The 24,781-nt window shown below is 48.0% G+C and overlaps 1 long non-coding RNA gene across 1 annotated transcript in view; it reads left to right on the top strand.

Moving 5' to 3' along the window:
• The window catches only part of LOC141999786 (uncharacterized), a 108,011-nt gene that overhangs the window by 14,860 nt on the left and 68,370 nt on the right, over positions 1–24,781 (top strand). The window contains exon 2 of the long non-coding RNA XR_012642071.1: positions 20,227–20,373. This is a non-coding gene — a long non-coding RNA (uncharacterized LOC141999786). The remainder of the gene's footprint in view (positions 1–20,226; positions 20,374–24,781) is intronic.

Raw genomic sequence — 24,781 nt, 5'->3', positions numbered from 1 at the left:
AATTAGAACTAAGCAAAATCAAAACAAAAATGAAGCATAATGTTGTAGGCCACTGCCTGCGTAATGCCAACAGACCCCGGTCGTTGATGGGTGGGATTGAACCTAAGACCTCTGAAGCTTAGTGTATGAGTTTATGCTGCATGAGCTAAAAGCCACATGGCTCTAAACTAAGGCTGTAGCAGATTCATCAATCTCTAGCTAGGTTAGGTTCCCCAGAGCTACACCAAATAGGCATGGGTTAGACCTGCACACGCAAGTGCTGAACATTACAGCAATTTTCTAATGCAGAATGCTGCTACAGCAGCAAGCACCGCAAGGGGAGCAGTGCAGGGTGTGGTGTGGCTGAATCGCCTCCGCCACACAGGAAGTGCGTGAGTAGCCAACTATTGCATCCTCCAAGTGGCTTATTGCTAGGGCCCTACCGAATTCATAGTCCCTTTTGGTCAATTTCACAGTCATAGGATTTTAAAAATCGTACATTTCTTGATTTCAGATATTTAAATCTAAAATTTCACAGCGTTGTAACTGTAGGGTCTTGACCCAAAGGTGGGTTGTGGGGGGGTTGCAAGGTTATGGTAGGGGTGGTCGCAGTACTGCCACCCTTACTTCCGTGCAGCCACCAGCAGCAGCCCAGCCTTCAGAACTGGGTGACTGGAGAGCGGCAGCTGCTGGCCGGGAACCCAGCTCTGAAGGCAGCACTGCCACCAGCAGCGGTGCAGAAGGAAGGATGGCCTGGTATGGTATAGCCACCATTACTGCTGTGTTGCAGCTTTCAGAGCTGCCACTCTCCAGCCACCCAACTCTGAAGGTAATGCAGAAGTAAGGGTGGCAATACCAACCTCCCCCCCCAATAACATTGCGACCCCCTTTTGGGTTGGGATCCCCAGTTTGAGAAATGCTGGTCTCCCCCCTAAAATCTGTATAGTATAGAGTAAAAGTATACAAAAGACCAGATTTCATGGTCCGTAACATGTTTTTCACTGCTGTGAATTTGGGAGGGCCCTATTTATTGCTAATATAGGCGCTGAGCTGGTGAAGTACTGATGTATGTGAGCAGTCCTGTTTGCAGGGTGGAGCCAGATTTTGGATAATTAGTTTACATTTAACTTAAAAATAATTTAATAAATCACCCTTCCACTCTGAAGTATGGCTCCTAAATGAGGGATGTATGGGAGAGTTAGGAATATTCCTTTCTCTCTATTTTGAAGATACTGTTGGTTTGTTTGCTTTCTAAACGGAATGTGCCAAATCTATTCACTTATATCCTCTCCTGATTCTCCTCTTAACTCTCACTGCTCCATTAGCTTGTCATTTGAAGGATTCTCCTCATCTACCCTCCAGCCTTCTGTGGGGTTCCATGGGGCTCTGTCCTTAGTCCCCCCTTCTCATCTCCCTTCACACTTTATCTCTGGGTAATCTCATCTACAAACACAAATTCAACCACCATCTCTACGCAGCACATACCTCTCTGTGCCAGACCTGTCTCTTTCTGTCCAAACTAAAATCTCAGCCTGGCTCTGACATCTCCGTGTGAATGTCTAGCTGCTAATGCATCTGACTAAAACAGAGTTCCTAATCTTCCCCTACACCCTCCTGATTATCTGCTTTCACAATCACTGGGGACAGACAGCACAATCATTCTACCTGTCACTCAGGCCTGTAACCTGGGTGTCCTCTTTGACCTGGACCTCTGGCTAGGGTCTCCCATCCAGGCAATGTCTAAATCTTGCCAATTCCTTCTGCAGAATATTTCTAAGATTCAGCCTTTCCTAGCCTCCCACACAGCTTGAACTCCTGTCCAGGTTATTCTCATCTCACACCTGGATTACAGCAACAACCTTCTCTCTGCCTTGACAAATACAATTTTGCCCTGTTCATATCCATTTGAAATGCTACTGCAAAGATTATTTTCCTAGCCTTTTGCTTAGCCCCCGCTCTTTGAATCCCTCAACTGGCTCACCCTTCTCTATCACATCAAACATAAGCTACTTGTCTTCATTTTCAAGGCCCTTCACAATCATCCCTACCTGTCATCTTTCATTTACTATCAAGAGGTAGACTCCCACCTCCGAGCGGCCCATGACACTAGCCTTCTATGACGTTCCCCGGGTACAATCAGGATGGTTGAACAGCTATGTCCTCTTAACTCTCCAACCTGGGGAGCCTTTTACACTACTTCACTATGAGAAAAACCACTCAGCCTCCAGCATGCAAAATCACTCCCAGCTGAATGATACGAGTGCTCTAGCCAGCCACTCCTGAATTATACTGTAAAGTGACACTAGCAAATTCTCTTGTCCCCAGAAAGGTGTGACTGTCTGGGTCTTGTACTGCCCAGCTCTTTCCTTCTGGACAACACAAGCTCATAGAAAGTCCATCATTTCATTAATAGAAAATGATATGCACAAACCCTGTTATTGCAAATGGAAGTTTCCTAACCCTTCAAACATACACTAGTTTAGATAAAACAATAATACAAATTTATTAACTGCAGAAAGATAGATTTTAAGTGATTACAAGTAATGAGACATAAAAACCAGAATTGGTTACGAAGAAATAAACTATAAAATATAATCTAATACCTAACTTAACACAATTCACCACAAGCTCACAGCAGTCTGGCTGGATTCCCTCAGCCAGGGCCACTCCCCCAGTTCAGTGATGCTTCTTTGGTCTTTCAAACATTGGTGAGACAGTGAGTAGAGATGAGGGGAAAGAGGTCACTTGTGTCCTCTGTTCCTCATTTTTATATCTCTTTCTCATCTTTGAGAATCCTCTCCAAAGGAACAGACACTCTGTTTACCTAGGAACCTCCCTCTCAGATGTAAATTTCTTGCTCACACCCTTCTTTCTGTCAAAGAATAGCTGCTCAACCAGGTGATAGTTCATTTGATTTTGTCAACAGCATCAGTTTGACTTTATCGCTAAGGAACTGGTTTGGGCTGCTCCCTAGATTTGGAATATGCCTTAGTAACATCATACAGTAGAATTTTATAACTTTATATACAATGTTGGCCACACATATTTTTACCAGGACAGTAAAACCTCATGAGACATACTTTGCACAAAACTGATCATAGTTTTGTAAAAATGATGAACGTAGGGGTACAGTCTGTCACACCTCCATCACTTACTAAATTTTCAAACAAGCGCCTTTGTGGTTTCTCCAAACTGGCCTCATAGTTTGGAGGAGCGCCCCATAAAGCTCCCTTATTTTCCACCTTCAAGTCCCTTCTCAAACGTGTCCTTTGCTGTGATGCCTGCATGAAAGTTGACAACTGCTAGGCAGCTAGTGTGCTGAGACCACGGCGTATCATGCTGACTGTATCTATCTGTTGTCTTGTGTCTTATACTTAGATTGCAAAAAGAAAAGGAGTACTAGTGGCACCTTAGAGACTAACCAATTTATTTGAGCATAAGCTTTCGTGAGCTACAGCTCACTTCATCGGATGCATTCAGTGGAAAATACAGTGAGGAGATTTATATACACACAGAACATGAAAAAATGGGTGTTATCAGACACACTGTAAGGAGAGTGATAACACCCATTTTTCAATGTTCTGTGTGTATATAAATCTCCTCACTGTATTTTCCACTGAATGCATCCGATGAAGTGAGCTGTAGCTCACGAAAGCTTATGCTCAAATAAATTGGTTAGTCTCTAAGGTGCCACTAGTACTCCTTTTTCTTTTTGCGAATACAGACTAACACGGCTGCTACTCTGATACTTAGATTGAAAGCTCCTTGGGACAAGGACTCTTTTTGTTCTGTATTTGTACAGCACCTAGCACCCTAGGGTCCTGGTCCATTACTAGGACTCTTAGCTGCTATGGTAATTGACTCTTCTAACCACTAGACCACATTCTTCTCCCCTGGGCAGGGATGCAACCCAGGAATCCTGACCCTAACATTGACTTCTATTTAGAACATGGGTGTGTAACCGAATGGTCGAGTGTGTGTCATATTCCCTACTAGAGTCTGGCTGTGTGGATGACAGCCCTGTGTTAGCTCCCGTAGGAGAGCTCTGTCCTGGGGAACTGAAGAGTCAGAATTCAAATCCAGCTACAGAAGGAGGCACATTTGTACATGACGGAATGCTGGGGCGTTTCAGGGGGCTTTTTACACAACCAGTTTTTCATTTACACAGTGAGGAAAAAGGCATAAAACTCGTTTTTTAAAAACCTGTAATCTGTTAATTTGTTATAATGCAACAAAACCAAGATGTTTCACGTTTTGGTCGTTTGTCAGGCACTGATGGGCCTGATGTTTCCACGGTATGTCCCTCAGCATGAGTGAGTCTGCCATACTTGTCCCTGCCGTATCCAGGTTGTTAGACCTTGCCCCATAAGCTGTTCTGAAAACACCCATACTTCTATTAGATACAGCCACAGCTGGTGTGGGCATTAGGAGCATGAGAGCCTGTTACAAATATACCGGGTGCTGCTTTGGGTACATCGGCATTTGAGCTGGGAGGGGGGATTCCCAGCTTGCATAGACAGTTCCTAAAATTAGCAGTGAGTCTGCAGCAGCCTGGGTAGTGGCTTGGGCTCGCTGTTCTGACCACATACCCGGTGCGTGGGGGGGATTGTACTCAGGGCAGCTAGCCCTGGGCCTGTGTTGCCATGGACACACTGCTGCTCTGAGGCACTAGGTTGAGGAGAGCTAGTGCAGGAACAGCTATGCAAGCTAGGAATTGCATCTCCCAGCTGCAGGCAGACATAGGCTAGTGGCTGGGTACAAAATGGCCGTGCAGCCCTTGCATTGCTAAAGAAGTAAGGGCTTATCTACATGAGGACTTATCCCAGCATACTTACACTGGCGTAATTACACCTGCCTAGTTACACTGGTATAACTCCCCGTGTGGAAACTCTTATTCTGGGCCTTTTCCCGGGTTTAGTTTCCGTCTCTTTGGATGTGGTTTAAGATAAATCAGAACAGAGTGTCCACAGGGGGAGTTAGCCTGCTAAAACTGTAGCAGTTTAATGATGCCAGTATAATTGTGCTGGTAAAATTCCCCGTGTAGACAAAGCATGAATCTCCCCCCAGGGTAATCCCCTCAAGGCCCACAATTAACACAAGCCCACCAGACAGATTCCCAAGGGCTGCATTTAGCTATTCCCCTAGCATATATATATATATTGCCCTGGGGGCTTTCTCTGTCGGATCGCAGTGGCTCACACAGTGGCACCTAATGCAGATTGCTTTTCAAAGCAGCAATAAAGCAGATGGATATAATTGGCAAATTAGAAGCTCATCAAGTTTTTTGTTTAATTAGCTGCCTAAATTAGCTTGCAACAGAGGTTTAAAATTAGAACCATGCTTTTTTATATCCTGTGTCTCTATTTTTACGTCTTAGGAACTAATACACCATTCCATGGCTTTAACAGTTAGAGTAACTCAAATAGTACAAGGCAGCCTGAAGTTTAGGTGTTCATAAAGCTGCCCATCCCCAGGGTATCTGAACACATCTATGGAGGAGTAGAGACAGCGCCTCATTTTGTACATCACCAGCCTCTGGCCCTTATTTGTGCAGATATAAAAATGGCCAGCAAATCCATGTGTAAATAAAGCATTTGAAAAAGCAGCTTTGCCTTTTCTTATCTGCTGAGACGTACAGTAATTCCAGGATTTGGAGTCTCCCTTGAGGAAGCTCCCGGGGCAGGGCAGGCTAGTGAAATGGACACCAGTCCACTAGCAACCAAACTAGATCCACCTGCTTCATGTCACATTGGCTGCCCAAGATGGTAAAAGCTTTCAATCAGTCCATCTCTCTCAGCTCTGTCCCACGTGAACTGGTGACCTACAGGCACAAGGCTCTGTATCCCATGCTTCCCTGTTGTTTTCATTGCAGAGCTGCATGGTATTTATACAGATGGCTAATGATGATGTGGAACCACGAGTGGAAAGAAAGATTTATCTCCATAATGAGCACAGCCCTAGTGCTGTCTGTGTGTCCTCAGTGTATTGGCTTGTGGCCCATAGCCATCTGTAATGCTTGTGTTACATAAACACACTGATGACAGCTCTTGCACTTCTTTGGGACTGTACGCCCTATTTGCTAGAGGTGCTTTTCCATGGGGCAGCCAGTCTGCCAGGAATCCAACTTCAGCACCAATAAAGTGAGCTGAAGCTATTCCTAAATAATCAGGAATTCCAAGGGAGGAGGCTCCTGTGCCTACAGAGGGAATGAATTTGTTCTTGACAAACCTCTTGGCTTGATAGCCTTGGAGAACAAGGTGCTCTACCCAGTGCAAGCTCTGTCAGAGCCCCTCTACCCTGACCTGGAGGGGTCCCTGGATGGGAGAGGGGAATTCAATCTCTGGATAATGCAATTCAAAGATTCATGGATTCCAAGGTCAGAAGGAACCATTGTGATCATCTAGTCTGACCTCCTGTATAGCACAGGCCAGAGACCTGCCCACAATAAATTCCGGTTACAGCAGATCTTTTAGGAAAACATCCAGTCTTGATTTAAAAACTGCCAGCAGTGGAGAATCCACCACTCTTGGTAAGTTGTTTCAGTGGTCAATTCTCACTGTTAAAAATGTACACCTTATTTCCAATCTGAATTTGTCTAGCTTCAGTTTCCAGCTATTGGATCATGTTAAACCGTTCTCTGCTAGACTGAAGAGCCCATTATTAAATACTTGCTCTACATGTAGGTGCATTCATCCAGCCCATACTTCTTTAACTTGCTGACAAGAATACTGTGGGAGACCGTATCAAAAGCTTTGCTAAAGTCAAGAAACAATACATCCACTGCTTTCCCTTCATCCACAGAACCAGTAATCTCATCATAGAAGGCGATTAGATTAGTCAGGCATGACCTTCCCTTGGTGAATCCATGCTGACTGTTCCTGATCACTTTCCTCTCGTGTAAGTGCTTCAGGATAGATTCCTTGAGGACCTGCTCCATGATTTTTCCAGGGACTGAGGTGAGGCTGACTGGCCTGTAGTTCCCAGGATCCTCCTTCTTCCCCTTTTTAAAGATTGGCACTACATTAGCCTTTTTCCAGTTGTCCGGGACTTCCCCCGTTCGCCACGAGTTTTCAAAGATAATGGCCAATGGCTCTGCAATCACAGCCGCCAATTCCTTTAGCACTCTCGGATGCAACTCATCCGGCCCCATGGACTTGTGCACGTCCAGCTTTTCTAAATAGTCTCTAACCACCTCTTTCTCCACAGAGGGCTGGCCATCTACTCCCCATGTTGCGATGCCCAGCGCAGCAGTCTGGGAGCTGTCCTTGTTAGTGAAGACAGAGGCAAAAAAAGCAGTGAGCACATTAGCTTTTTCCACATCCTCTGTCACTAGGTTGCCTCCCTCATTCAGTAAGGGGCCCACACTTTCCTTGGCTTTCTTCTTGTTGCCAACATACCTGAAGAAACCCTTCTTGTTACTCTTAACATCTCTTGCTAGCTGCAGCTCCAGGTGTGATTTGGCCTCCTGATTTCATTCCTACATGCCCGAGCAATATTTTTATACTCTTCCCTGGTCATCTGTCCAATCTTCCACTTCTTGTAAGCTTCTTTTTTATGTTTAAGATCCGCAAGGATTTCACTGTTAAGCCAAGCTGGTCGCCTGCCATATTTACTATTCTTTCAACACATCGTGATGGTTTGTCCCTGTAACCTCAATAGGGATTCCTTGAAATACAGCCAGCTCTCCTGGACTCCTTTCCCCCTCATGTTATTCCCCCAGGGGATCCTACCCATCAGTTCCCTGAGGGAGTCGAAGTCTGCTTTCCTGAAGTCCAGGGTCCGTATTCTGCTGCTTACCTTTCTTCCCTGTGTCAGGATCCTGAACTCGACCAACTCATGGTCACTGCCTCCCAGATTCCCATCCACTTTTGCTTCCCCTACTAATTCTTCCCGGTTTGTAAGCAGCAGGTCAAGAAAAGCTCCCCCCCTAGTTGGCTCCTCCAGCACTTGCACCGGGAAATTGTTCCCTACATTTTCCAAAAACTTCCTGGATTGTCTATGCACCGCTGTAGTGCTCTCCCAGCAGATATCAGGATGATTAAAGTTGCCCATGAGAACCAGGGCGTGCGATCTAGTAGCTTCTGCGAGTTGCCGGAAGAAAGCCTCGTCCACCTCATCCCCCTGGTCGGTGGTCTATAGCAGATTCCCATCACAACATCACCCTTGTTGCTCACACTTCTAAACTTAATCCAGAGACACTCAGGTTTTTCTGCAGTTTCATACCCAAGCTCTGAGCAATCATACTGCTCCCTTACATTCAGTGCTACTCCCCCACCTTTTCTGCCCTGCTTGTCCTTCCTAAACAGTTTATAACCATCCATGACAGTACTCCAGTCATGTGAGTTATCCCACCAAGTCTCTGTTATTCCAATCATGTCACAATTCCTTGACATCACCAGGACCTCCAGTTCTCCCTGCTTGTTTCCAAGGCTTTGTGCATTTGTATATAGGCACTTGAGATAACCTGCTGATCGCCCCTCATTCTCAGTATGAGGTAGGAGCCCTCCCCTCACAGACGTTCCTGCCTGTGCTTCCTCCCGGTATCCCGCTTGCCCATTTACCTCAGGGTAGAGAGTGGGTAGAAAGTTGGCTAGATTGTCGGGCTCAACGGGTAGTGATCAATGACTCCATGTCTAGTTGGCAGCCGGTATCAAGTGGAGTGCCCCGAGGGTCGGTCCTGGGGCCGGTTTTGTTCAATATCTTCATAAATGATCTGGAGGATGGTGTGGATTGCACTCTCAGCAAATTTGCGGATGATACTAAACTAGGAGGAGTGGTAGATACGGTGGCAGGTAGGGATAGGATACAGAGGGACCTAGACAAATTGGAGGATTGGGCCAAAAGAAATCTGATGAGGTTCAACAAGGATAAGTGCAGGGTTCTGCACTTAGGATGGAAGAATCCCATGCACCGCTACAGACTGGGGACCGAATGGCTAGGCAGCAGCTCTGCAGAAAAGGACCTAGGGGTGACAGTGGACGAGAAGCTGGATATGAGTCAACAGTGTGCCCTTGTTGCCAAGAAGGCCAATGGCATTTTGGGATGTATAAGTAAGGGCATTGCCAACAGATCGAGGGATGTGATCGTTCCCCTCTATTCAACATTGGTGAGGCCTCATCTGGAGTACTGTGTCCAGTTTTGGGCCCCACACTACAAGAAGGATGTGGATAAATTGGAGAGAGTCCAGCAAAGGGCAACAAAAATGATTAGGGGTCTGGAACACATGACTTATGAGGAGAGGCTGAGGGAACTGGGATTGTTTAGTCTGCAGAAGAGAAGACTGAGGGGGGATTTGATAGCTGCTTTCAACTACCTGAGAAGTGGTTCCAAAGAGGATGGTTCTAGACTATTCTCAGTGGTAGAAGATGACAGGACAAGGAGTAATGGTCTCAAGTTGCAGTGGGGGAGGTTTAGGTTGGATATTAGGAAAAACTTTTTCACTAGGAGGGTGGTGAAACACTGGAATTCATTACCTAGGGAGGTGGTAGAATCTCCTTCCTTAGAAGTTTTTAAGGTCAGGCTTGACAAAGCCCTGGCTGGGATGATTTAATTGGGGATTGGTCCTGCTTTGAGCAGGGGGTTGGACTAGATGACCTCCTGAGGTCCCTTCCAACCTTGATATTCTATGATTCTATGATTCTAGGTACTTATAGACAGTGATAAAGTCACCCTTTAACCGTTTCTTTGTTAAGCTAAATTGATTGAGCTCCTTGAATCTCTAACTAGAAGGCATGTTTTCTAATCCTTTAATCATTCTCGTGGCTCTTCTCTGAACCCTCTCCAGTTTATCAACCTCCTCCTTGAATTGTGGAAACCACAACTGTACACACTATTCCAGCAGCAGTTGCACCAGTGCCAAATACAGAAGTAAAATAACCTCTCTACTTCTTCTTGAGATTCCCATTTTTATGCATCCCAGGATCACATTAGCCATTTTGGTCACAGCATTACACTGGTTAACAAGTGAGAAAATATGCCCTTTGGTTTGCACTTTTTAATTTTATTTTGTAAAGAACAATGAGCTAAAGAGGCAATGGAAAAATTAGGAGGTTTTCTCATTAATAAAAGCTCATCCAGTGAAGTAATTTGTAAACACTTGCTTGGCACAGACTAGCGGGATTTGGCAGGTCTACCAAATGTTCTGTGCTTGTTACATGGCATTTAATGCTGCTGGCAGCATACATGGCTACAGTGCTCTCCTCCAATAGTATCTCTGCCAAGCCGAACACTGTACAAGCCCAACGTGTCTCAGTTTTGCCTCTCACAAACATAGGACATTCTAGACTGTCCCTCAGTAGGAACTAGGTGAATTCTTCAGGGGCTTGTCCTATGGCCATGTCAACACTGCAGTAAAACAGTCACAGCTGGCCTCTGTCAGCTGACTTGGGCTCGCAGGGCTCAAGTAGGGAGCCTATAGGCTCAGGTGGGAGCCTAGGCTCTGGGACCCTGAGGGCTCCAGCCCAAGTCCGAACATCTACACCACAATTTTATAGCCCTCTTGTGCTACGTGCAAGGGATGTGCCAGTGAACTAAACCAAAGAGCCGCATCAATGTTCTCCCATTAGCTGGCTGCAGCTGTGCTCTTTCCCATACTCCATCGGGAATGTTTTCAAGCACAGCCCACAACAGGCCAAATGCAAATAAGCCCAGTGTGTATCCTGCTGCCTGGGACTGCCCTAGTCAGCCTGTATAATGGCCAGCGCAAAGGAAACCTTCCCCTCCACCGCTGCCAGAAATCATGGGGCCCAGTGTAGGCCTCCTGCTTCCCCGTACTGGACAGCGATTGCTCCTGCCTGCTGAGATGGGAAACATAAAGCCTGAATGGAGCACTTAGCACCCTTCAAGCTGCTCCCTTGGCCCACAGCTGGCTCCCTCCTGTCACAAGCCCTTTTGATTGGCAAAAAAAATTAAAATACAATAGAATAAACCACCTCCAGTCCCCTTTTACAGAATTCTACAACAAATATTTTGGGCTCCAGCATTCCTGCTACACTCACCCTGTCTCTGATGGCCAGCACTGGCTTGGACAGCTGAAGGGAGAACAGCTAGTTACTAATAACAGAGTCAGTATTGCTCCAAAACCTGATCTAATTTCTTCTGGTATTAAAAACCCAGCCAAGAAAATTGAGCATAGAGCCAGGTCCAGCACAGTCCTGCTTGTGCGTCAGTAACGTGGGAACGAGTGTGATGGGAATGCCGAGCGAGACAGAACTAGAGTCTTGGATTGAAAGGTTTCCTAGGACACCTGAAACCCAAGGAAAAGCAGGTGCCACAGGAGTGGGGAAAGTGGCTGGCCAAGGAAAAAGCCCCACTCCAGATAGCAAAGACTCATGTCGTCACTAGGGACTTTGGGCACCAGGGGTCACAGCAGCTCCATTAACCTGCAGAAGTGAGGAATCCACATGGCCAGGGAAAGGCCTGTGAAAATAAGCCCTTACAGTGTAGGTGGGGCAGTGAGCACGAGGAGTGCCAGGTGGAGTCCCAAATGGGGTTGCAGCCAGCACAGTGATAGCCAGTGCTAAAGTGAGGACAGGAACATGTTTCAACTTGCACTAGCCAAAGCCATGCTGTAGGCTAGCCTGGAGAGTAGGGGTCTAGCATCATTCTTAATGGGCAACCAAACCCTGCCCTTCGGTGTTGAGTGGAGTGGATCTGGCTGCTAAGCAAGGCAGCCTGTGTGCAGGGGACTGGACACCTAACTATGCCCCTGAGCTGGCATGTCACACCCCTAGGTCAACAGAGAATGAGTGGGCAGGTTGGCCAGCCCTCTGCTTGAAAGTGCTCAAGAGTATGGCAGAGATGGGTGCTCAGCTGCTGTGGTGGCTTGTGCTCACTGTCCTAGCCCAGTAGGGTACCTGCACCACAGTGGGGAGGGCTATGACCCTTGGTGGTAGCTCTGTTGAGTGTGGAAGCAAATCATGTGAAACTCTCAGTCCTCCTGACCCTTTCCCACCTGGCTCCAAGCCCTGGTGAGGACAGGGCTTAAGGAGAGCTGAGAAGGGTAATGGCACTAGCTCAGCTACTCCTTATCAATAACACTGGCTGCTGCTTTGGTTGCTGTTTAGTTTACAAACTAGCCCAAGTTCTCTGCACTGGATTCATGTGTCTGCCAAAGGCTCTGTGGGGGGTTCACAGAGTGTTCACTTTGCTGCTCATGAGTCATGTTGTGGCTGGTCACCTGAGTCACATGGTATTGTCTCCACTCCCTGATTGGGTGACTGACAGTTTCTAAGCCAGAGATTAGCCCTGACAAATGCAGTCTTGCCCTGCTCAGATCCATTCACAATGCTGCTGCAATGATCCTTCTCCTGTCCCCTTGCTTTGATCATGTCACCCTCTCTGCATTCCTCCACTGGCTCCCCCTTCTCTGCCATATCAAAAATAAGCTGCTTGTCTACACTTTCAAGGCCCGGTGTGGCCCTTCCCTATCTGACCTATCAGTTTTCATTCACTCTCAAAAAGTCAGCTCCTGCTTCTGATTGGCCTCTGACGTCAGCTTCCATCACCTGCTTGCTACGTTTTCAAACGCTTTCGTGCTTTCTCCACTGTCCCTCACGCTCCCTTTCAATGTCCACAAAACCACCTCATTATCCTCCTTCAAGACCCTCCTCAAACTCTCCTTTGACATGATCCCAACAACAAACCTGACAACTGTTGGGCCACTGGTGTGCTGAGACCGCTGCCTGTCATGCTGAGCAGTATTGTCTCATCATGTCCTTTTCCTCCCCTGTCTGTCTGTCTCCACCCAGCTGTTGTGCCTTGTCTTATACTTAGATTGTAAGCCCTTTGGGGCAGGGACCACCATCCTATTCTGTGTTTGTACAGCTCCTAGTACTTTGGGGTCCTGATCCATGACTGCGAGTCCTACGCACTGTGATAAAACAAATAAGAAATAATAGTAAGGGTCAAGGAGTGTAAAGCTCAAGTGAGACACTCGCCCTGCAGCAGGTGTAACTAAAGGAGAGTATTTCCCAAATGCAGCTTTTTCTGGAGTCCCTTTGCTGCTATGGAGGTCATTGAGTTTTCTCTCTGGTTCCCTGCCTTGCTCATAGGCTGGAGTGAAGTCATCATCCTGTGCTGATCATAGAATCATAGAATATCAGGGGTGGAAGGGACCTCAGGAGGTCACATAGTCCAACCCCTGCTCATAGCAGGACCAGTCCCCAACGAAATCATCCCAGCCAGGGCTTTGTCAAGCCTGACCTTAAAAACCTCAAAGGAAGGAGATTCCACCACCTTCCTAGGTAATGCATTCCAGTGCCTCACCACCCTCATAGTGAAAAAGTTTTTCCTAATATCCAACCTAAACCTCCCCCACTGCAACTTGAGACCATTACTCCTTGTTCTGTCATCTGCTACCACTGAGAACAGTCTAGAGCCATCCTCTTTGGAACCCCCTTTCAGGTAGTTGAAAGCAGCTATCAAATCCCCCCTCATTCTTCTCTTCTGTAGACTAAACATCCCAAGTTCCCTCAGCCTCTCCTCATAACTCATGTGTTCCAGTCCCCTAATCATTTTTGTTGCCCTCCGCTGGACGCTTTCCAATTTTTCCACATCCTTCTTGTAGTGTGGGGCCCAAAACTGGACACAGTACTCCAGATGAGGCCTCACCAGTGTCGAATAGAGGGGAATGATCACGTCCCTTGATCTGCTGGCAATGCCCCTATTTATATAGCCCGAAATGCCGTTAACCTTCTTGGCAAGAAGGGCACACTGTTGACTCATATCCAGCTTCTCGTCCACTGTAACCCCTAGGTCCTTTTCTGCAGAACTGCTGCCTAGCCATTCAGTCCCTAGTCTGTAGCGGTGCATGGGATTCTTCTGTCCTAAGTGCAGGACTCTGCACTTGTCCTTGTTGAACCTCATCAGATTTCTTTTGGCCCAATCCTCCAATTTGTCTATGTCCCTCTGTATCCTATCCCTACCCTCCAGCGGATCTACCTCTCCTCCCAGTTTAGTGTCATCTGCAAACTTGCTGAGGGTGCAATCCACACCATCCTCCAGATCATTAATGAAGATATTGAACAAAACTGGCCCCAGGACTGACCCTTGGGGCACTCCACTTGATACCGGCTGCCAACTAGACATGGAGCCATTGATCACTACCCGTTGAGCCCAACGATCTAGCCAGCTTTCTATCCACCTTATAGGCCACCGGCTGTTGCCATGGTCATAAGTGTGGTGTCACAGAGTTGCCATTGTGACTAAGAAGCAAGGTTTAGTCAGAGGGGCAGCTAGGCTATAAAGGAGTGAGAGGCTGGGGTGTGTATGTTTGCACTGCTGCTGCCCAGGCTGGGCCTGTCCTGTGGATAAAGAACATCAGTATCCAGGACTGCCACTACAGAGCCTTTCATCAGCCCTAGGCCAGGGATGTAGAGACTCGTTTCTTCTCTGGCAGCCGTTAGCCATTCTCCTTTGGGAGCGGAGGCTCCCACCTGCCCCCAGGAATGCTTGCCTTCCTGCAGCAAACCCACCGATTCTGAGACTGCTGGAAGCAAATGCGCTGGCTACTTACAGTGCTCTTTAATTGTGAGGACATGACGGGAGCCAAACAAACAAAAACCATATGGCTGACGAAAGGGGGCCTGGCTAATGGACCCACTAGCTCTCCATGGGATTCCCCCCATCAGCTCTCAGTGGTGCATAGGCCAAAAGGCAGGGGAGGAATTTCTGCCCATCAAGCACTCCCAGCCTAATGCTGGGTCATTAGACAGCAGCCTGTGACCCTGGAAATCTCTCCGAGTTTTTACATGGCCATCAGGGAGATGAATGTTCAATCCATGCTGTGGGAAAGGTCCAGTAGGAGAGCTGAGAACTGTCCCAGGTCTGTGGACAGAGTGCTCGGCCAGAGCTATATGAGAGAGGCAAAAGGACAGGCAGAGCATTATGTATTAACCAGCAACCCAGAGCCCTGCCGCGTGGTGCAGCCAGCTGAGCACCCTCGCGCTGCGCCAGCCTGAGCCAGCAGGACCTGCCAATGATCCAGACAGCAGTCGTGGAGTTGAGGGTGAAGACGGGTAACCAGAGTTTACCCACTTCTCAGCTGGGGACTGAGTTTAGGTTACTTCTGCTTTTAGCACTGCCCCACTGCTCTTTAGAAATGAGCATAGGAAGGCAAGACTCAGTTCCTGACCCTGCACAGAAGCTCCTCAGACCAAACAGCCCTCGTCTGTAGGCCAAGTGAATATAGCCCACAGCTCCACTGTGGCCCCTCAATTTCCAATACCACTGGTAAATGCGAAGTGTAAGGGGTCTGTCTAGCCCAGCAAGCAGAGATCCCGAGCAGCAGTCTTTTCCCAAGGGGGGGCTGTGGCTCCAGATCAGGCTAGCAGCAACCTGGGTTATTCCTCACCTTGCAGCAGGTGTCTCTCATTGGGCTGTTCAATGCAGTTCTGCTCTTGTCACTTGGTAAAGGTGGCCTGCAAAGGGGTGAAGAAGAATTGTGTTGTATTGTACTGCCTCTGGCTGGAGGGTGAAGAGGCCCTGCAAGGGGGATTTGTCTGAGCCTTTGAAGAGTAGTTTTTTTCTATTTTTACACTGGAAAATCAAGTGGCGCCCAGTATGTTTATTGTAGTCTCTCTGGATGAGGGGAGAGCTAGCGAGGTTATGCCCTCACAGACACCAGCCTGACGACGCGAGAGGGCATGATGGTTTTAGTCAGACTGGTTAAACCTAGTTGGTGCAAATGCCTGACACACAGCTGGGAGAAACACTTGTCCATTAAGGGTTCCCATGCTCCCAGTCCATTTCTCTGACTCCCCACCCACACGCCCAGGAAACCTCCAGGAAAGGTGGTTCATGATCGCTGATAGAATAGAATAGAGAACACAGAGCTTGTGCTGGGATGCAGGGGGCTGTGTGGGATTCAGGCGACTGGGCTGGGATGCAGGGGGCTGGGCTGGGCTACAGGCGGCTGGGCTGGGATACAAGCGGCTGGCCTGGGATGCAGGGGGTTGTGCTGGGATGCAGGGGGCTGGGCTGGGATACAGGCGGCTGGGCTGGGATAAAAGCAGCTGGGCTGGGATACAGGTGGCTGGGATGGGATACAGGCGGCTGGGCTGGGTTCAGGTGGCTGGGCTAGGATGCAGGGGGCTGGGCTGGGATACAGGCGGCTGGGCTGGGATACAAGCGGCTGGCCTGGGATGCAGGGGGCTGGGCTGGGATACAGGCGGCTGGGCTGGGATACAAGCGGCTGGGCTGGGATACAGGCGGCTGGGCTGGGATACAAGCGGCTGGGCTGGGATACAGGTGGCTGGGATGGGATACAGGCGGCTGGGCTGGGTTCAGGTGGCTGGGCTAGGATGCAGGGGGCTGGGCTGGGATACAAGCGGCTGGACTGGGATACAAGCGGCTGGGCTGGGATACAAGCAGGTGGGCATGTTCGGTTCAGGTGGCTGGGCTGGGATACAGGTGGCTGGGCTGGGTTCAGGTGCCTGGGCTGGGATTCAAGCGTCTGGGCTGGGATACAGGCAGCTGGGCTGGGATGCAGGGGGCTAGGCTGGGATACAGGCGGCTGGGCTGGGATGCAGCGGGCTGGGCTGGGATGGAAGGGGTTGGGCTGGGATGCAAGGGGCTGGGCTGGGATAGAAGCGGCTGGGCTGGGATAGAGGCGGCTGGGCTGGGATACAAGCGGCTGGGCTGGGATACAGGTGGCTGGGCTGGGTTTAGGTGGCTTGGCTGTGATGCAGGGGGTTGTGCTGGGTTTGCAGGGGGGTGTGTTGGGATGCAGGGGGTGAGCTGGGATACAAGCGGCTGGGCTGGGATACAGGTGGTTGGGCTGGGTTCAGGTGGCTGGGCTGGGATACAGGCGGCTGGGCTGGGTTACAGGCGGCTGGGCTGGGATACAGGTGGTTGGGCTGGGATAAAAGTGGCTGGGCTGTGATGTAGGCGGCTGGGCTGGTTTCAGGCGGCTGGGCTGGGATACAGGCGACTGGGCTGGGATACAGGTGGCTGGGCTGGGATGCAGGCAGCTGGGCTGGGATGCAGGGAGATGGGCTGGGGTACAAGCGGCTGGGCTGGGATGCAGGGGGCTGGGCTGGGATGCCCTGCCGCACAGTCCAGCAGTGAGGATCCTGTGTGCTCTGGGGGAGGGAAAATATCTGCATGCTGGAGAGCTCCTGCAATGATGGCACAAGTGGGGCACTCTGGGCGGGGGGCACTGTGGTGTGCTGGAGCTGTCTGGGAGTTGGCTGCCGAACCTAAATCTGAACTGCCCAGTCATTGCTTCCTTGAGTCAACTCGGTGAAGCTGTTTTACGGGTGGTTTGGCTTTTCCGAAGAGCGAATGAGGAGGATTCTGCTGAGTTGGGAACAAGAAGGCAATTTTAATGTCTTTATAGCTTCTCAGCAGAGAGAGACGTGGTCCCACCGGCCTGCCAAGGGGAAAACAGCAGGGAAAACAAAGGGAAACTAGCAGCAAATTGCTGGGGCGGAATAGGCTGTTGATCATAGGGGCAGGTGGTAATCAACACGCCGGGTTTTCTGCTGGACCCCTGCAGAAGTGACAAGAAAATTCACCATTTTAGGAGCTGGACAAAAAACTCCTCCTGCCGCCATCCTCAGAGCTGGCAGGAACACAGACAGGTTATTTTCCATCTCCCCCGCCCCCACCACAGGAACTGGACTCTGCTTTGTAGTGAGTCACGCTCTCTTCTGCACTGTTATTGACTTGGACACGTTCCCACTGGGTAATGACACTCTCTTTACTCGCCTGCATGCTCCACTTTCAGCTGGATACAATCTCATCCCCTTCGGCCCCAAACATTTTTTGGAGCTGCCGTTCACCCCAGAAGTGGCTGCATTTCAGTGCAGGGTGCTTGTGCCAGGAACATGGTGAACTGCATTTATCATGCGCTTTGAGCATCTCATCTGCACTCTTACTGGAAGTCCTGTACAAGAGCTCGATACTGTTACTGGTTTTATTAGCACAAGCCAGACATGGAGGCACCTCACGTACTAATGAGACAGACGGGGACCTTCCCAAAATGCCTCCAAGCTGAGGTCTGCTCTACACTCTGTTTTTGTCCTGACTTGTGATTTCCTCCTGAAATAGTTCAATCAGCACCACTCCTAAAGTGCCACAGTTATGTTGGTAGAAAGGTGCCTCATATAGGTACAGCTTAGTCCCCTTCCCTTATGGCAGTGGTCCCCAAACTTTTTCTGTCATGCCCCCCCTTTGCCCGGAATGGAATCTGTCCGCGCCCCCCCCCCGCAGCCATGGTTGGGAGCTGGGCTGGGAGCAGAGCCATGGTCAGGGTGAGGAGCCGGGGCTGCAGACTGCAGTCAGGCGCTGGGCTACGGGCTGCAGTCAGGAGTGGGGTCGGAGCTGGCAGCTGATGCCAGGGCTGCGGCTGAAGTCGTGGCCAGGAGCGGAGCCATGGCTGAGTCTGGGACCACGAGCGGGGCTGCAGCCAGGAACCAAGGCTGGGAGCCAGGGGTCTAGGTCACAGCTAGAGCTGCAGCCAGGAACGAAGCTGCAGTTGGAGCTGGGGGCCAAGGCCGGGGCCAGAGCTGCAGCCGGGAGGAAGGCCAGGGCCTGGGACCGGGAGGTGCGACTGGGGCAGGTGGTGAGGCAGTAACGGAGCTGGGGGCAGAGCGGGGCTGGGAGGCACTTCTTCCCCGACCTCCATGGGGGCTGGCCTGGGTCCCATCGCGCCCCCCCTGCCCTAAGGGGATGCTCCCCACAGTTTGGGGACCACTGCCTTACAGGAATAGCTAGACCAGTATAAGCACCTATATACCAATGCAACAGGGGCCACGATGGGGGGAGGGTGGTCCCACTTTAACTAAACCCTTATAGACAAAGCAGTATCTGGTACATAGACAAATGGGAGACAAGATGCACTAAGTGAGACCAGAAAGACCAAGTAGAGGGAGCAAAGGGAAGAGAGGGCCAGAGTGACAAAAAACAGGGTTAAATTGTTACTGAAGATTGGACTCATCTCCATGACTCATTGCAAGTCAATCAATAAAGTGGGAAGCTTGTCACTTCCGTGTCTGTGCTGCCGGAGGCACCCAGAGCAGCAGGGCAGAGCACTTAGGATGTGGCCCAAAGAGTGTAAAGATAATGGCCCTGACTCTCCGATGGCTTACACCTGTGTAAATTCAGGGTAACTCAGCTGATGGTGTAAAAAGGATCAGTATGATCAGATGAGGCCCAATGTGTAACATAAGGGAGAAACATTTCTTACATAGGATTTTTAACCTGATTCCGATACTAACCTTCCCAAACATACCTTTCACCAGCAGGTGGCAGACTGGATAAAACAGTGGATTGTATTGAAAACGTTTAAGTAGCTCCTATTTCATTCCACTACCTCCATAGTGCACCCACTGCTGGGAAGCCAAAGGCATGCTACATATGTCCCTTCGGACTCAGACATAAGGAGACTGGGAAGAACAGATGTAGGAGTGAGGCCTTGATCGAATCCATCTATCCATACTAGGCCCTTAGCTGGCCTCCATCACTGCACTATCTGGGCCCCTCCCAGTGTTTAGTGGATTTACTCTCATGCACCCAGGGGAGGGATGGCTCAGTGGTTGGAACATTGGCCTGCTAAACCCAGGGTTGTGAGTTTAATCCTTGAGGGGGCCATTTAGGGATCTGGGGCAAAATTGGGGATCGGTCCTGCTTTGAGAAAGGGGTTGGGCTAGATGACATCCTGAGGTCCCTTCCAACCCTGATATTCTATGAGAGGCAAGTTGCTAGGACAGCCTGAAAATTTTCCATCCACTTTTTTTTTTTTTTATGGAAAACTGGATTTCCAACAAGATGAAAATTTGCATCAAAAGTGTCAGCTTTCCTTGAAAACATTTGATTTTGCACCAGAAATCCAACACCTGGACATTTCCATTTTCAACAGAAAAACTTTGGGGTTGGGGTTTTCATTTTCAGATGAAAAGTCATTTTTTTCCACAGAAAATGTTGGTGAAAATAAAAAAATTAATTGTTTCCATCCAAATTTTCTGCAACCCCCGCCCCCCAACAATTTTCTGACCTGGTCCTCCCCATGCCACCAAAAGTCCCTAATGTGATGCTAGTTGTGACGGTGCAAAGTAGGGGAGAAGGTCCTTGCAGCCAAGTGGTCCCTTTATAGATTAAAACCAACCCCTTGAATTGCACCAGGAACCAGATGGGAAACCAGTGTGCACAGAGCACAGCTGGAATGCAAGTCGAGGCAGCATTCAGGAACAGACGGCCGGATTTGATTTTCTCTTTGGCTTAGCCCTGCTCTTATTTCAATTTCAGGCGCCACTGCAATATACGAGACAAGCTACCCAGAAACACTGCGTAGCTCTGTGAACGGAAAAGCCCTTCCGCTGCCTAGCCAAGTATTGTGAAAGGAAGCTCACAAAAGTCCCCAGAGGAGTGCAGCACTTTGCAGCGGACATGGAGGTAGGTGAACAGGTAGGGATCCTGGGCAGGAGGAAGGGTTCCAATTAGCCAAGGAACTCCAGGGCTGCTGGACTACTTGTAGGTACAAAGCACACCACCCTATTCCTCTGGAACAGCCCTTCGGATGGACACGCCAACAGGAACTGACAGAGAGCTCACAGCAGCTGGAGAGGGGGATGAGTCACTGGAGAGGTGACAGCTGCAAGGCAGGGAGTCCAAGGTCATAGAAAGAAAAGGAGTATTTGTGGCACCTTAGAGACTAACAAATTTATTTGAGCATAAGCTTTCGTGAGCTACAGCTCACTTCATCGGAGAGGACCAAACCCAGGAGCAAGGTCTAGCAACAAGGACTCGGCACAACACTTCATCTGGAGGAGCTCAACAAAAGAGCAGTTATCTTAGAAATGATCAGAGAGGCAGCTGGGACTTGCAGACATCCTGCAGCGGCAGTAACACTGCGCACGGTCACAAGCATGGCAATGCCAGGGCACCTCACCTCCCTGCAGTCCTCCTTGGGGCCTCCCAGCACTAGAATAACAGCAAACTGGCCTCATTCTGTTGCAATCTTCTTTGTTTCCCTTGTTTCCTGGTGTGTGTGCTAGCGCTCTCTGCATGGGAGAGGTGATCTGCGACTTTCAGACAGTCATTCGCAGTGCAGCTCATTGCTGGTGTCACTGCACTGATGTCAGTGACTGGCTGTGCTGATCTACACCAGCTCAGGAGCCGGTCTGTGCTGTTCTAGAGCTTTGTTGCCTTTTTAATCTGCCAGATGATGAATCTGGGTTTGAGTCAGGGAGCAGGTGGGCAGCTCCTGCAGCAGGGCTGCAAACCTAGACACTGAATGGAGTCTAGTAATGTGGAACCAAGGAAAATAGCTTGGGAAGTATCTAGTAGGTGGCACTGATTTATTCTGTACCTGGGGGAAGTTTTTGATTGAAGCAAGGCTGGGCTACAAGAGAAATCCACATTGCTCAGAGAAGGCTAAACAGAATTGGAGCTGTTGACCCGTGGCCCTTGCACCTGGCGAAACCAATAAATGTGTCTGATATGCAGCGGCACCCAGCTCCCAGAGCAGCAGGCTAGTACCTAGTGTGCTGCTGTCAGAGCATCCTGTCTAGGGAAACGTACCCAGAGACATTGTAGTTAGGCCATGTTTCATAAACTGATCGCATCCTGAGCTTTGCAGCAACACTGACAGCTATTATTAAATGTCCTTCTAACCCAGAGAGCTATTTCCTAGTAGCTGTCATAGGAAATGAGCTGACAGATTGAAAATACTCTTTTTGCTGTATCAGGTTATAGATTTCCCTGCTCACTACATAATTTAAAATAAATTAAAAGCCTGTCGGCTCTTCTCGATTTCAGGAATGTAATTACTTTCAGGAGTGATGCATTTAGTACTGACTTGACAATTACTTTATTATGAAGCACTAATAATACTAAAAAAAGACAAAGGGCTAGATCTTCAGTAGTGCAAATAGCTATAGCTCCATTGATTCCAATAGAATGTCACCGATTAACATTCGCTGAGGATCTAGTCTAGAATTACGTAGTCTAATAAATAATTGTGACTCGTCATATTAGAATGTGCTGAAAAACCTCAAGTAATGGATTCAAGTAATGTGAAAGAAAATGTAGAATCAAATGAAATAAAAATCTTAAATGAATCCACATGTTCCATAGAATCTCTATGGATAGTAATTCCAGGCTCTAATAAGAATATAACAGTAGGGATCTATTATTGACCACCTGACCAGGACAGTGATGGTGACGATGAAATGCTAAGGGAGATTAGAGAGGCTCTCAAAATAAAGAACTCAATAATAGTGGGGGATTTCAATTTTCCCCATATTGACTGGGTACATGTCACCTCAGGACGAAATGCAGAGACAACATTTCTCAATACTTTAAATGACTGCTTCTTGGAGCAGCTGGTACAGGAACCCACCAGGGGAGAGATATCTCTCGATCTAGTCCTGAGTGGAGCGCAGGATCTGATCGAAGAGGTAACTATAACAGGACCACTTGGAAATAGTGACCATAATATAATAACATTTAACATTCCTGTGGTGGGCTGAACACCTCAACTGCCCAACACTGTGGCATTTAATTTCAGAAAAGGGAACTATGCAAAAATGAGGAGGTTAGTTAAACAGAAGTTAAAAGGTACAGTGACTAGAGTGAAATCCCTGCAAGCTGCATGGACACTTTTCAAAGACACCATAATAGAGGCTCAACTTAAATGCATACCCCAAATTATAAAACACAGTAAAAGAACTAAAAAAAGAGCCACCATGGCTTAACAACCATGTAAAAGAAGCAGTGAGAGATAAAAAGGCATCTTTTTAAAAGTGGAAGTCAAATCCTAGTGAGGTAAATAGAAAGGAGCATAAACAACGCCAAATTAAGTGTAAAAATGTAATAAGAAAAGCCAAAAAGGAGTCTGAAGAACAGCTAGGCCAAAACTCAAATGGTAATAACAAAAAGTACATCAGAAGCAGGAAGCCTACTAAACAACCAGTGGGGCCCCTGATGATCGAGATACAAAAGGAGCACTTAAAGACGATAAAGTCATCGCAGAGAAACTAAATGAATTCTTTGCTTCAGTCTTCATGGCTGAGGATGTTAGGGAGACTCCCAAACCTGAGCCGTCTTTTGTAGGTGACAAATCTGAGGAATTGTCACAGATTGAAGTGTCACGAGAGGAGGTTTTGGAATTAATTGAGAAACTTAACAGTAACAAGTCACCGGGACCAGATGGCATTCACCCAAGAGTTCTGAAGGAACTCAAATGTGAAATTGCGGAACTATTAACTATGGTTTGTAACCTGTCCTTTAAATCAGCTACTGTACCCAATGATTGGAAGATAGCTAATGTAACGCCAATATTTAAGAAGGGCTCTAGAGGTGATCCTGGCAATTACAGACCGGTAAGTCTAACGTCAGTACCGGGCAAATTAGTTGAAACAATAGTAAAGAATAAAATTGTCAGACACATAGAAGAACATAAATTGTTGTGCAAAAATCAACATGGTTTCTGTAAAGGGAGATCATGTCTTACTAACCTATTAGAGTTCTTTGAGGGGGTCAACAAACATTTGGACAAGGGGTAGCCAGTGGACATAGTGTACTTAGATTTCCAGAAAGCTCTTACGTAAATTAAGTTGTCATGGGATAAGAGGGAAGATCCTTTCATGGCTTGAGAACTGGTTAAAAGACAGGGAACAAAGGGTAGGAATAAATGGTAAATTTTCAGAATGGAGAGGGGTAACTAGTGGTGTTCCCCAAGGGTCAGTCCTAGGAACAATCCTATTCAACGTATTCATAAATGATCTGGAGAAAGGGGTAAACAGTGAGGTGGGAAAGTTTGCAGATGACACTAAACTGCTCAAGATAGTTAAGTTCCTGCTGTGAAGACTGTAAAGAACTTCAAAAAGATCTCACAAAACTAAGTGATTGGGCAACAAAATGGCAAATGAAATTTAATGTGGATAAATGTAAAGTAATGCACATTGGAAAAAATAACCCCAACTATACATACAATATGATGGGGGTTAATTTAGCTACAACTAATCAGGAGAAAGATCTTGGAGTCATCGAGGATAGTTCTCTGAAGACGTCATGTGTGCAGCGGCGTCAAAAAAGCAAACGGGATCTTAGGAATCATTAAAAAAGGGACAGAGAATAAGACAGAGAATATCTTATTTCCGATATATAAATCCATGGCACGCCCACATCTTGAATACTGCTTACAGATGTGGTCCCCTCATCTAAAAAAGATATACTGGCATTAGAAAAGGTTCAGAAAAGGGCAACTAAAACGATTAGGGGTTTGGAACCCCTAATGAGGAACCCCATATGAGGAAAGATTAAAGAGGCTAGGACTTTTCATATGATATGAAAAGGTATATAAAATCATGAGTGGTGTGGAGAAAGTGAATAAGGAAATGTTATTTACTTGTTCCCATAATATAAGAACTCGGGGCCACCAACTGAAATTAATGGGCAGCAGGTTTAAAACAAATAAAAGGAAGTTCTTCTTCACTCAGTGCACAGTCAACCTGTGGAACTCCTTGCCTGAGGAGTTTGTGAAGGCTAGGACTATAACAGGGTTTAAAAGAGAACTGGATAAATTCATGGAGGTTAAGTCCATTAATGGCTATTAGCCAAGATAGGTAAGAAATGGTGTCCCTAGCCTCTGGTTATCAGAGGGTGGAGATGGATGGCAGGAGAGAGATCACTTGATCATTACCTGTTAGGTTCACTCCCTCTGGGGCACCTGGCATTGGCCACTGTCAGTAGACAGGATACTGGGCTGGAGGACCTTTGGTCTGACCCAATCTGGCCGTTCTTATGTTCTTATTCCTGGATTCCTGGCAATGTCACACTGTACTTAGCACTAAATTAC

This window comes from Natator depressus, chromosome 16 (assembly GCF_965152275.1).
Source record: "Natator depressus isolate rNatDep1 chromosome 16, rNatDep2.hap1, whole genome shotgun sequence".
In the NCBI taxonomy this organism is placed as follows: domain Eukaryota; kingdom Metazoa; phylum Chordata; order Testudines; family Cheloniidae; genus Natator; species Natator depressus.
Note: the sequence above shows the minus strand (reverse complement) of the source record. Positions and strands in the feature narration are given on the sequence as shown.